Genomic DNA, 13,579 nt, shown 5'->3' on the forward strand with positions numbered 1-13,579 from the left:
GCCTCATCATTGTTGTAATTAAGTTCAGACAATATCAAGCTATTCTCTAGACATGATGCAGGATTTCCACCCTCAGGATATGACATTATAGGATAGTCTCTGAGTGATTTTTGGTTTGGATGCAGAAGTTTTTCAATTTCCAATAATGTTAAATTTTTAAGTTACTCATCATCAATGTGTAATTCTAACAAATGATAAAGGAGATAGTTAAACAATGCAGATCTGTGATGTTATTCAATATAGAAAGTTACAAACTGATTAAAACTAACTTGTGTTCAAAGTTGTTTTTTTATAATGATATGCAATGTCTTCAGCTAACCAATTCCATGTCTGATTCCAAAGTTCTTCAGGTTTAGTAATGACACCTGATAATAGTATTAACACAAATAATTTCCTCAAATAATTAGCTGTACCCTAGTCCTTAACTTCTTTGATTGCTTCCACAAATTCTCTGTCATCTTGCAAAAAACCCATTGCAAAGCATGCTTCTCTATATGTAGGGTATAGAACATTTTCAACGGTTCTAATATCTTCAAATGAAGTAGCTCCTTTACATGCAGTAAGCATCATTCTTTGATAAAACAATTCACCAGTGGTTGGTTGAACCCATATTAACCTGCCAATTGTATTGTCTTTCTTTCTAAGGTTCCATGATCTAGCCTTTTGGTTGTAGACAAATTTGGAAACAAATTGTGAATAAGTGAGATTTCTACCCTCTGAAAACATTTGTTGCTATTCATCCAGGCTAAGAATTTTGATTCTGAAATACATGGCTTTGACAGGATATCATCTATATCATCATCATCTTCATAAAAAACATTGTGTTGTCCTGGCAGATGAAAATGTAATCTCTCCACAGCAGGCTTTCTAGCATGTATTGGAAAACAAAAAATTCTCCAAGTAGCTTCACATGGAGAAATATATCTGACAAAAAAAAATCATAATTAAAAGAATTAATTAAAGAAACATTCAGTAACTTAAGTATACATGTTGAATTAATATTACCTGCAATCCACAAATTCTTTAATCTCATCATTTTGACTGATAGCATTCTCAAGTGTACCATTATCATCATGAATAACAACAGCAGTGACTCTGTCATAACCTTTGTTTATATATTTAAATAGATATTTAATGGAAGTATTTTGATTACACCATTCAACATTTATATGTGCTTGGTATTTCCTCAGCAATTTTGCATTGTAAGGTACTATATATATATTATCAATAATAACTCCATTCTTTGAAATGGTATGGTCATCATTTCTTCTACGATAGATTGGATAGCCATTTGAATCTAAAACAGTTTGAGGGTGAAACATTTTTGGGTAAAAACAACTACACTTGCCTTCTTTCATACATGGAGACTTAGGTTGGAGAATTCCACATGGTCCATGTACCATATGATTTTGGACTAATGTATAGAGTTCAGGGTCATTTTCATGTGAAGGAATTTCTGCTAATATTATGTGGCTATCACAACTAGGACCATTCCTTGTTATACTGCTTGTGACAATTCCATCTAGGAACAATATATATTAATACATAGAACAATATTGATGTTTAGTCTGAAATAGAAATAAGAACAGCTAGTAAAAGTTGCAATCATTATAGGATTTGGATTAATTGTTCTCCTAACCCTCATAAAACTTTCTCTCTAAATGTTTTCTATATACACTAATTGATTGTCCTTATAGCATTCTATCTAGAAATAATCCACATTGACCAATATGTTTTTGTTGACCAGTTCTATAAAAAGCTAATAATGCTAGTCTAAATATGTTGTGAACGTTGAAATTGAAGTTAGTAGTGTGACCACCGAATAATGAATGTTTTCTCCTTTTAAGACATGAATACAATTCATTGTCTTTGTTCAAAGCAAAGGAGGTTGGGCTGCTTTTTGAAGAATGAAATGATTGCAGGCCTTTGAGCTTTAGAGGGAGCAAAAGAAATTCATAGACATTAGGCAGGTGAGTTAGGTGAAGCAATGATTTCCCATTTTCCTTTTTCTCTCAAGGATCAACATTTAATAAAGTTTTAGGGATTTGTCCTAATCATATTACTTTTGAACTTAATTTGCTGAGGTTGTCTAGGCGTTTGAATCAGTTTTCCGATACCACATTCAGTTCTAAGTGGCAATTACATCAAAGACAACTACATATTCGCATTAAATCAAATTGAAACAGTAGATATTCTCCAAAATGACAATATTTACCAAATATTTAGCATACATTCAGAGTTGATCCTAATAACCAAAATTCCTAATTTCAAAAAAAACTCACAATGTATCAAATAATTGGCAATTTTTCAAATAAAATGAAGTTGCGAGTAGTTTACGGATCAAGTGATCCGTAAACTACTTAATATGCTTTACGGATCACTTGATCCGTAAACAACCCAACAACTTCCCGACAGCGTTTTCTGCCATCGCCGGCAAAAACCAAAACCCGAACGTTAAGAAGAAGCAGAAACGCGAAGAAGAAGCACAAACGTGAAGACCCACACCACAAACGCGAAGACCCACACCTTCCTCCTAAACACGGCAACAATGGCGGCGATGGCGGCGAAGAAGAAGAAGAATGAAGAAGCTGCGCGGGAGGAAGAAGAAAACTGAAGAAGCAGGAAACTCAAGAAGCAGAACCGTTGGAGGAAGAAGAAGAGCATGCGCGGGAGAGAGAGAGGCGAGAGAGTTATTTTTTTTAAAAAAAAAACAGTAAGGGCTTAAAGGACTTTTCACCATAATTGCTGGATGCACCAAAAATACTGCTGGGTGCACCTAGCAGCACTCATAACAGTTTTGATTGGGCCCATGTTATTTCATACATTTTTTCCCTACTTTTTTTTTTTAGTTTTCAAAGAAGACTATAGACAATTGTTAATCATATCTTCCATAATTATTAGATAGAGCTCTTTTTATTTTTTGTTATTAAATTTAGTTAAATATCCTCACCTCTTATCTCTCATTCCTTTTCTTCTTCAAAACTTTCTATTTTATAATACATAATTGAGAAAGGTTTGAAAAAGAAAAGGAATAAGAAGTAAGGATGAAGATATTTAATGTTATTGCATACATTTTTTCCCTAAGTTTACACTTTTTTTAGTTTTCAAAAAAAATATTGTAGGCAATTGTTAAACATATCCTTCATGATAATTAGATAAATCCCTTTTTATTTTTTGTTACAAAATTTAGTTAAATATTCCCACCTCTTATCCCTCGTTCCTTTTCTCCTTCACAACTTTCTATTTTATAATACATAATTGAGAAAGATTTGAAAAAGAAAAGGAATGAGAAATATGGGTGACAATATTTAAAAAATTTAATAACAAAAATAATGTTCTACATAATTTGTGTGTGTGTGTGTGCGCGTGAGAGAGATTAAATCAAAGCATACATAGAAAAGGATGAGTAGTATAATCATTTTTATGGACCAAAAAAGGAAGGAGAAGGAAAGACATATTGAATCATTCAACCATGACATGAAAAATAAAGGAAAAAGACACCAAGCCTTTGATTTAGCTAAATTGGTCTTCATATTAAAATCCGACTTTGAATCTGATCACGATAAGGAAGACGAGCTATATTCATCAAATCAAGACTAGAAAGAGACTTAATTACAAAATAATTAAGAAAATGAAATCATCAACTTATGAAACCTAGCCAAGTTAATGACATTAACTTCTTGAGTGTTTTGTAATTGGGTTTGTTCCTACTCTTGGTTTGACAACATAGCTCACTAGCCTTCTCAGGATTTTATTCAGAGTCAAATTCTAATTCGAAGACCAATTCAACTAAATCAAAGGTTTGATATCTGTTTCCTTTTTTTTTTATGACGTGGTTGGCTTATTCAATATGGTTTTCCTTCTCCTTCCTTTTTGGTCAAAAGCAATGATTTTACTATTCATCCTCCTCTTTTTATGCTCTTATTCATTTTCATATACAATTATTTTATTTATCCAAACCATATATATAAACTAAGACATGACTTAACACTATATATGGCATTATCATGATATGTATATCTATCATTAGATTTAAAAGACATGTGTTCATTAGCTTTATGTACTTATGTAATTTAAATATCAATATTTATTATTTTATCGTCATATAAAAAGTATTTTTCACTAAATATGCTTTTAGATTACACACAGGTAATAATTTATATATATATATATATATATATATATATATATATATATATATGTGTGTGTGTGTGTGTGTGTGTGTGTGTGTGTGTGTGTGTGTGTGTGTGTGTGTGTGGATTGGATTAATAAAATAGTTGTGTATGAAATTGAATCAAAGCATACAGAGAAAATGATGAGTAGTATATTCATTGTTATTGACCAAAAGAGAAAGGAGAAGGAAAGACATTGAATTATTCAACCATGACAAGAAAAATAAAGGAAAAAGACACCAAGCCTTTGACATAGGTAAATTGGTCTGCATATTAAAATTCAACTTTGAATCTGATCACAATAAGCAAGACGAGCTATATTCAGAGTGGAATTCTAATTCGAAGACCAATTAAGCTAAATCAAAGCTTTGATCTCTTTTTCCTTTGTTTTTTTATGTCATGATTGGCTTATTCAATATGGCTTTCCATCTCCTTCCTTTTTGGTCAAAAGCAATGGTTTTGTTATTCATCCTCCTCTTTTTATGCTCTAATTCATTTTCATATACAATTATTTTATTTATCCAAACCATATATAAAAACTAAGACACGACTTAACACTATATATGGCATTATCATGCAATGTATATCTAGCATTAGATTTAAAAGACATGTGTTCTTTAGCTTTATGTACTTATTTAATTTAAATATCCATATTTATTATTTTATCCTCATATAAAAATATTTTCACTAAATATGCTTTTAGATTACACACACAATATATATATATATATATATATATATATATATATATGGTTTGGATTAATAAAATAGTTGTGTATCAAATTGAATCAAAGCATACAGAGAAAATGATGAGTAGTATAATCATTGTTATGGACCAAAAAAGAAAGGAGAAGGAAAGACATATTGAATTATTCAATCATGACATGAAAAATAAAGGAAAAAGATACAAAGCCTTTGTTATAGGTAAATTGGTCTTCATATTAAAATTCGACTTTGAATCTGATCACGATAAGGAAGACGAGTTATATTCATCAAATCAAGACCAGAATGAGACATAATTACAAAACAATAAAGAAAATGAAATCATCAACTTATGAAACCTAGCCAAGTTAATGACATTAACTTCTTGCTTGTTTTGTAATTGTGTTTGTTCCTACTCTTCATTTGACAACATAGTTTATCAGTCTTGTCAAGATTTTATTCAGAGTGGAATTCTAATTCGAAGACCAATAAAGCTAAATCAAAAGTTTGATATCTTTTTCCTTTGTTTTTTTATGTCATGGTTGACTTATTCAATATGGTTTTCCTTCTCATTCCTTTTTGGTCAAAAGCAATGATTTTTCTATTCATCCTCCTCTTTTAATGCTCTTATTCATTTTCATATACAATTATTTTATTTATCCAAACCATATATATAAACTAAGACATGACTTAACACTATATATGGCATTATCATGCAATGTATATCTAGCATTAGATTTAAAAGACATGTGTTCATTAGCTTTATGTACTTATGTAATTTAAATATCAACATTTTTTATTTTATCCAGATATAAAAAGTATTTTTCACTAAATATGCTTTTAGATTACACACACGTAATAATATATATATATATATATATATATATATATATATATATATATATATATATATATATATATGGTTTGGATTAATAAAATAGTTGTGTATAAAATTGACTTAAAGCATACAGAGAAAATGATGAGTAGTATAATCATTGTTATGGACCAAAAAAGAAAGGAGAAGGAAAGACATATTGAATTATTCAACCATGACATGAAAAATAACGGAAAAAGACACCAAACCTTTGATATAGGTAAATTGGTCTTCATATTAAAATCCGACTTTGAATTTGATCACGATAAGGAAGACGAGTTATATTTATCAAATCAAGACCAGAAAGAGACATAATTACAAAACAATTAAGAAAATGAAATCATCAACTTATGAAACCTGGCCATGTTAATGACATTAACTTCTTGATTGATTTGTAATTGAGTTTGTTCCTACTCTTCATTTGACAACATAACTCATTAGTCTTGTCATGATTTTATTCAGAGTGGAATTTTAATTCGAAGACCAATTAAGTTAAATTAAAGGTTTGATCTCTTTTTCCTTTGTTTTTTTATGTCATGACTGGCTTATTCAATATGACTTTCCTTCTCATTCCTTTCTGGTCAAAACAATGACTTTGTTATTCATCCTCCTCTTTTTATGCTCTAATTCATTTTCATATACAATTATTCTATTTATCCAAACCATATCTATAAACTAAGACATGACTTAACACTACATATGGCATTATCATGCAATGTATATCTAGCATTAGATTTAAAAGACATGTGTTCATTACATTTATGTACTTATGTAATTTAAATATCAATATTTATTATTTTATCCAGATATAAAAAGTATGTTTCACTAAATATGCTTTTAGATTACACACACGTACTAATTTAGATATATATATGGTTTGGATTAATAAAATAGTTGTGTATCAAATTGAATCAAAGCATACAGAGAAAATGATGAGTAGTATAATCATTGTTATGGACCAAAAAAGAAAGGAGAAGGAAAGACATATTGAATTATTCAATCATGACATGAAAAATAAAGGAAAAAGACACCAAGCCTTTGATATAGATAAATTGGTCTTCATATTAAAATCCGACTTTGAATTTGATCACGATAAGGAACACGAGTTATATTCATCAAATCAAGATCAGAAAGAGACATAATTCGAAAACAATTAAGAAAATAAAATCATCAACTTATGAAACCTGACCAAGTTAATGACATTAACTTCTTGATTGATTTGTAATTGAGTTTGTTCGTACGCTTCATTTGACAACATAGCTCATTAGTCTTGTCATGATTTTATTCAGAGTGGAATTCTAATTCGAAGACCAATTAAGTTAAATTAAAGGTTTGATCTCTTTTACCTTTGTTTTTTTATGTCATGACTGGCTTATTCAATATGGCTTTCCTTCTCATTCCTTTTTGGTCAAAAGCAATGATTTTGTTATTCATCCTCCTCTTTTTATGCTCTAATTCATTTTCATATACAATTATTTTATTTATCCAAACCATATATATAAACTAAGACATGACTTAACACTACATATGGCATTATCATGCAATGTATATCTAGCATTAGATTTAAAAGACATGTGTTCATTAGCTTTATGTACTTATGTAATTTAAATATGAATATTTATTATTTTATCTAGATACAAAAGGTATTTTTCACTAAATATGCTTTTAGATTACACACACGTAATAATTTATATATATATATATATATATATATATATATATATATATATATATATATATATATGGTCTTGATTAATAAAATAGTTGTGTATAAAATTGAATCAAAGCATAAAGAGAAAATGATGAGTAGTATAATCATTGTTATGGACCAAAAAAGAAAGGAGAAGGAAAGACATATTGAATCATTCAATCATGACATGAAAAATAAAGGAAAAAGACACCAAGTCTTTGATATAGGTAAATTGGTCTTCTTATTAAAATCCGACTTTGAATCTGATCACGATAAGGAAGATGAGCTATATTCATCAAATCAAGACCAGAAAGAGACATAATTACATAAAAATTAAGAAAATGAAATCATCAACTTATGAAATCTAGCCAAGTTAATGACATTAATTTCTTGATTGTTTTGTAATTGGGTTTGTTCCTACTCTTCGTTTGACAACATAGCTCATCAGTCTTGTCATGATTTTATTCAGAGTGGAATTCTTATTCGAAGACCAATTCAGCTAAATCAAAGGTTTGATATCTTTTTCCTTTGTTTTTTTATGTCATGGTTGGCTTATTCAATATGGTTTTTCTTCTCCTTCCTTTTTGCTCAAAAGCAATGATTTTGCTATTCATCCTCCTGTTTTTATGCTCTTTTTCATTTTCATATACAATTATTTTATTTATCCAAACCATATACATAAACTAAGACATGACTTAAGACTATATATGGCATTGTCATGCAATGTATATCTAGCATTAGAATTAAAAGACATGTTTCTTTAGCTTTATGTACTTATGTAATTTAAATATCAATATTTATTATTTTATCCTCATATATAAAATATTTTCAAAAAATATGCTTTTAGAATACACACATGTAATTACCCCACTACATCTCCCTTATTATGTCGGTTATTTGGGGCTTTCGAGATTGCATGTACGAACTAGCCAATGCAAGATGTTAAATTTTTTTAATTAATTGTTAAAGTGGATGTAAACTTTTTTTTGTTACATCATTTCTAAATAGAATTGATGTAATACATGCCCGTTTCCAAAACAAAATTCTCTCACACCATAAATCCAAACCAAAGCACAAAACAAGGAACAATAGTTCAAAAAAAGTCCCCAATTAAATCAACACAAAGGACTTGTTGAAACCAGAACACAACAAAAATCAATCAATCAGTCAAAAACAATATATTACCTAAATAAAAAAGACAAGGCATGAAAGAAAGGAGAAATTCATAGTACACAATTGAGTATCAAAATAGTGTTACCTCCACGAAGAATTGCACGATGAAGTTGTCAAATCTATGAGTGATGGAAAGGAACCCTAGTGAGTGCATGGAAGATTGAGTGAGGGAGAAGTAGGTCCAGATCCACTCTACCACTAAGGTATCAACCATCTCTCAAAATAATTGTTCCATCTTGTGTTGCAACAGCCACTCAATCAATAGAAAAACAAACAATGCTCCAAAAAATCCCAATCAAATCACCACAAAAAAGTATTTGTCGAAGCCTAAACACCCAAAAAAATATAAATAAAACAATCACTCAAAAGCAATAGATTACCTAAATGAAAAATAAAATACATGGATTAAAATGTGGAAAATTTAAAGTATATAATTAAGTTATCAAAACAATGTTACCTCAATGGAGAATTGCTTGATGAAGTGTTGAAGTCAAGATGTGAGATTTAGATCCAGATTGTCACTAAGGCAACAACTGTCACCTAGAATCACTGCTCTATCTGGTGTAGTAGCCAATGATGTTGGAATCATAGTCCAAATTGTATGAACGTTTGATTCAATGATTTTTGAAGAAACATATATATTGCATCGTTGTTGGGATTGTTGGAGTGTGAGATTAGAGTAAATTTGCACTCTTTCATGTGGGATCTGTGATCCTATCCACCCTAATTCCTCATGTCATTGTTGGATATAGTGTTGCAACTTGTGTTGTTGTCAAACAACCTTTGTTCTCAAAGCTGCTGGCCTCCTAGTACTCTTCTATCTGCGCTCTTTGTCTACCATAAGGAATTAGGGTTGCACTTGTTCTTGGACTTTCACGGCTGATGACACTTAGCATTTATAAGAGAAATTGGTGGGTCTTAGGGTTTCAAGGGAATTGGGCCAATTTTTTTTTTCTTTTTTAAATTTGATTTGTTAGGCCTTAATTAGAGTCCAATTTAGTTTTTTTTTAAATGCAAAATATTACATATAATATAATAAATAAAGAAGAAGAGTAATAATGAATATAATAGTATTATAAATGTAATTAACTAACAAAAAAATAAAACATAACAAAGAATATATTAATATGATATAAAAAAATAAAGAAAAATAGAAATAAAAGTTATATATTATATATAAGTATTTTAGGTAGGAAAATGTTGGATCTTATGATCCAAATCACATCCCCACCACCACCTCTTGATCCTAGGTAAGATCTTGATTTCAACAACCATGGTAGCAACAAATACCAAATTGAAGGATAAAATGTAAAGAGGTTTAATTGAGTAACACTATAGACACTAGATCTAAAAGAACTCTCCATGTAAAATCAAGGTTGTAGTCCAGATGCATCAAGATCCAACTTTTCTTCGCACAAGAGCAAGGTTGTAGCAAAGATGAGTTGACAAAGACACATTGGGGTTAAGTGAGATCCAACCAATGGCTCTAGGTATTGTCTTTATGTGGCAGAAAAAAGGTCAAGGCAAGAGGGAGAAAAGAGCATCATCTTCAAAAAAAGAGATCCAATCATCTCAAAATTGCTTTATCAATTTTGAATCCTCAAAGAATAAACATTATTATATAGAGCAAACAACTCTTACAATCTCATGGACAAAGTGGGTTTAGAACGTACTGCTATAATATTAGGGGCAAAATGATTTTAGAATGTAAAAAACAATGAGTAATATCATATGCTAAGTTGGACATTGGTTACAACCATGGGTGATAGATATGATCAACTCATACAATAAAATTATAAGATAAATTGTTTTTGTTCGAGGAGGGTTCATATAACATACTAATTGTGAAGTCATTCAACTTAATCTTATAACTTTGTCAATAGACATTCTCTAATATTTTTGAAGAATCCAATATATTGTTCAATAAAGTATTTTACTTATTGACGTTAAATAGATAATTTTAAAAAAAAAATTGCTATAAAAGCATAGAAATATAAAGTAAATAATAGGATCCTAGGATAATTTTGGATAAAAGAGAAAATTGAAATTTTCATTTAAGGATATTCTGTTATTAGAGTTTCTGTTTTCATGAAAAATTATATCTTTTCCATTATTTCTTATTTTCTTTTAGAATTAAATTATTTTTATTTATAAATAAAATTTAACATTTCTTTCCTTTTCCTCTTGATGTCTTCACCAAAAGATACCTCACATACTTATTTTTAGATTATTAACAAATATTTTATTTATTCACATTAACTAGTCAATAAATTATTTAAAAGGTTGCTATGAATGAATAGGAACAAAAGGAAAATTATAAGATCCTAGTAATAATTTTGGATAAGAAAGGAAGGAATTGAGATTTTTTTATAAAAATTATCATATCACTTTTCGATTTTTCTTGTTTGTTTGTAGAAAAAAATATATTTTGCATTTATAAAAAAATTAACCGCTCTTTTCTTTTCCTCCTAATTTTTTCATGAATAGATACAGTAACATTTTGTTTTTAGATTGTTATAAAATTATTCATTTATTGATATTAACCGTTAAACTTTTCTTATGAAGTTTACTACATGTAAAAGCATAGGAATGAAATAAAGTAATTTGTACAATCCTAGTGATAAATTTAGATAAAAAGGAAAGGTGAAATTTTAATTCAAAGTAAATATTCTATTAATTAACATATATTTTTACAATATTAGATAACTTTTCTCTTATTCCTTATTCTCTCTTAGCAAATAATTTTTTTGGTTGTTAACTAAAATTTTGAACTGTCTTTCACTTTTCTCCTAGATTCTTCATGAAAAGATAGGTCAATTTTTTTTATATTGTTATAAAATTATTTATTCATTCACATTAATTAGTTAAAAAATTTAAAAGGTTTCTATGAAAGCATAGGAATAAAAAGTAAATAATAAAATGCCAGTGATAATTATAGATAAAATATAAAGGAAGATAAAATAAATATTTTATTATGATTTCTTTCTAAATAAACATATTATATAGCTTTCCCTTTATTTCTTATTTTCTTTAATAAAATATTTTTTTATTTGTAAATAGAAATTTAACATCTATTTTCTCTTCTTCCTAATTTATTCAGGATACCTTAAAATTTTTGTTTTTAGATTGTTATAAAATGTTTTTTTTCACATTTATTAGTTAAAAAATAATTTGAAAGTTTTTTTTATTGAAGCATAAGAATAAAAAGTAAATAATCAGATCCTAATACGATAATTTAAGAAAAAAATAAAGGAATGTAAAATTTTCATTTAAAGTAAATATTCTATTATTTCAGTTTTCAGAATTTCAACGCACAAAATGAAGAAAAAATAAATTATTGCTTTGGAAATAATAGTACTTTTTGAGTTCTCAAAACATGCACTTAATCCGACTAGCACAATTTAGAGTAACTTTGAGATATAAATTATGGAAATAGAATTGTTTTTTGAAAACCAATGTGCAGCATCATATCCGGTGCTTAGTGAAGCAGTACTACTGATTTCACAAGGCAAAGCCAAACTCATGAGAATGCTTGCTAATAACAAAGTGGAGGGAAATTAAATGCTTCACATGCTAATAAGTCACAGTATCAGATATATAAGGCTGTAATGAGGCAATGAAAAGAGAATAAGAAGAAATACAGTTTTCCTTTCCTTACCTTTTCTGAGGCTGTAATAAGTCACAGTATCAGATATATAAGGCTTTAATTACAGTCATGGACCAGATATACTAGTACTATTTAATTTAACAGTCTTAATTAACAAGTTAGATTTCCTTACACTACACTACTTTCTTTTTATATGACAAAATAGTTTAAAATATGCATTCAAACATTCTGTTTTTACCAAATAAGTCAAATGCAAAAGTGAGATGAGGATTAATTTTGACATGTAAATATCGCTTTTGAGAATTTAAATAACATAGGAGTATACACCCAAAAAATTAAGTAACTTAGGATCGAGTATTGATATGAATCATTAATGGTTGAAAACAAGCACTCGTGGCTATTTAGTAAAGGAATCTTACTGCTTAGAGAGCACTGAAATTTTGAAAGATAAACTATTTAACTAGCTCCAAAATCTCATAAATTCTAATAGTAGCATTTTGAGTTTGCCTAATTATAATAGGCAAAATAAGTGGGCACCGTTTTGTACTGTGAACATGGAAAGAAAGAGTCATAACAAGTTTACTTAGGCTTATAGGGATATTCATATTCTGCGTCACACCAATTCACCCAAGAATGTTGGGAGAACAAAATTAAGAGCACACCCAAAGGAAAATAGACTGTTAAATTACCACCTAATTTTCTTGTTTTTGTTTTTTAAGTTTGGCTGCGTGGGGATCTCTTTGTTGTTTGCCTAAAATTGAAAGGTGCTATACCCAATATTTAATTTTCACATGTCCTAATGTAGTCGTTAATGAAAAAATGATATAGAATATAGTGCTTGTTTACAATGATGAATATAATTTTTTTTATTAATTAAAAAATTTATTTGATCGTGCGATAAATAAGCTTTTTTAGTAATTTTTTAATATTTTTTACAATATTACTTGAAATAACATTTTCAAAAATATTAGTTTTTATTTTTTAATATTTTTTATTTTTATCCTCATTATATTTATTCAATTTTAAAAAAAATAAATCATCATAAATTTATTATTTTTCTATCATTTTATATTTTTAAACTACTTTAATAATTATTTTTTATCAAATATTTATAATTTAACAAATTAGTTTTTCTTTATATGATTAGTAGTTCATAAATAACGAATGAGTTAATTGCATTAACTCATGGGTAGATATGGCTAACATATTTTTGTAATTAGTCTCCTGGAGCACGTCACCTTCACCCATAATTATCTTCATTGGTCTTTTTAAATTTGAAATGCTTAAATGGCGGACATGTATTATATTTAATTTGCAAAATGTTAAGATAGACAAAATTTTGGTGAGATATGAAGGAATTA

This window comes from Glycine soja, chromosome 4 (assembly GCF_004193775.1).
Source record: "Glycine soja cultivar W05 chromosome 4, ASM419377v2, whole genome shotgun sequence".
Lineage (NCBI taxonomy): Eukaryota > Viridiplantae > Streptophyta > Magnoliopsida > Fabales > Fabaceae > Glycine > Glycine soja.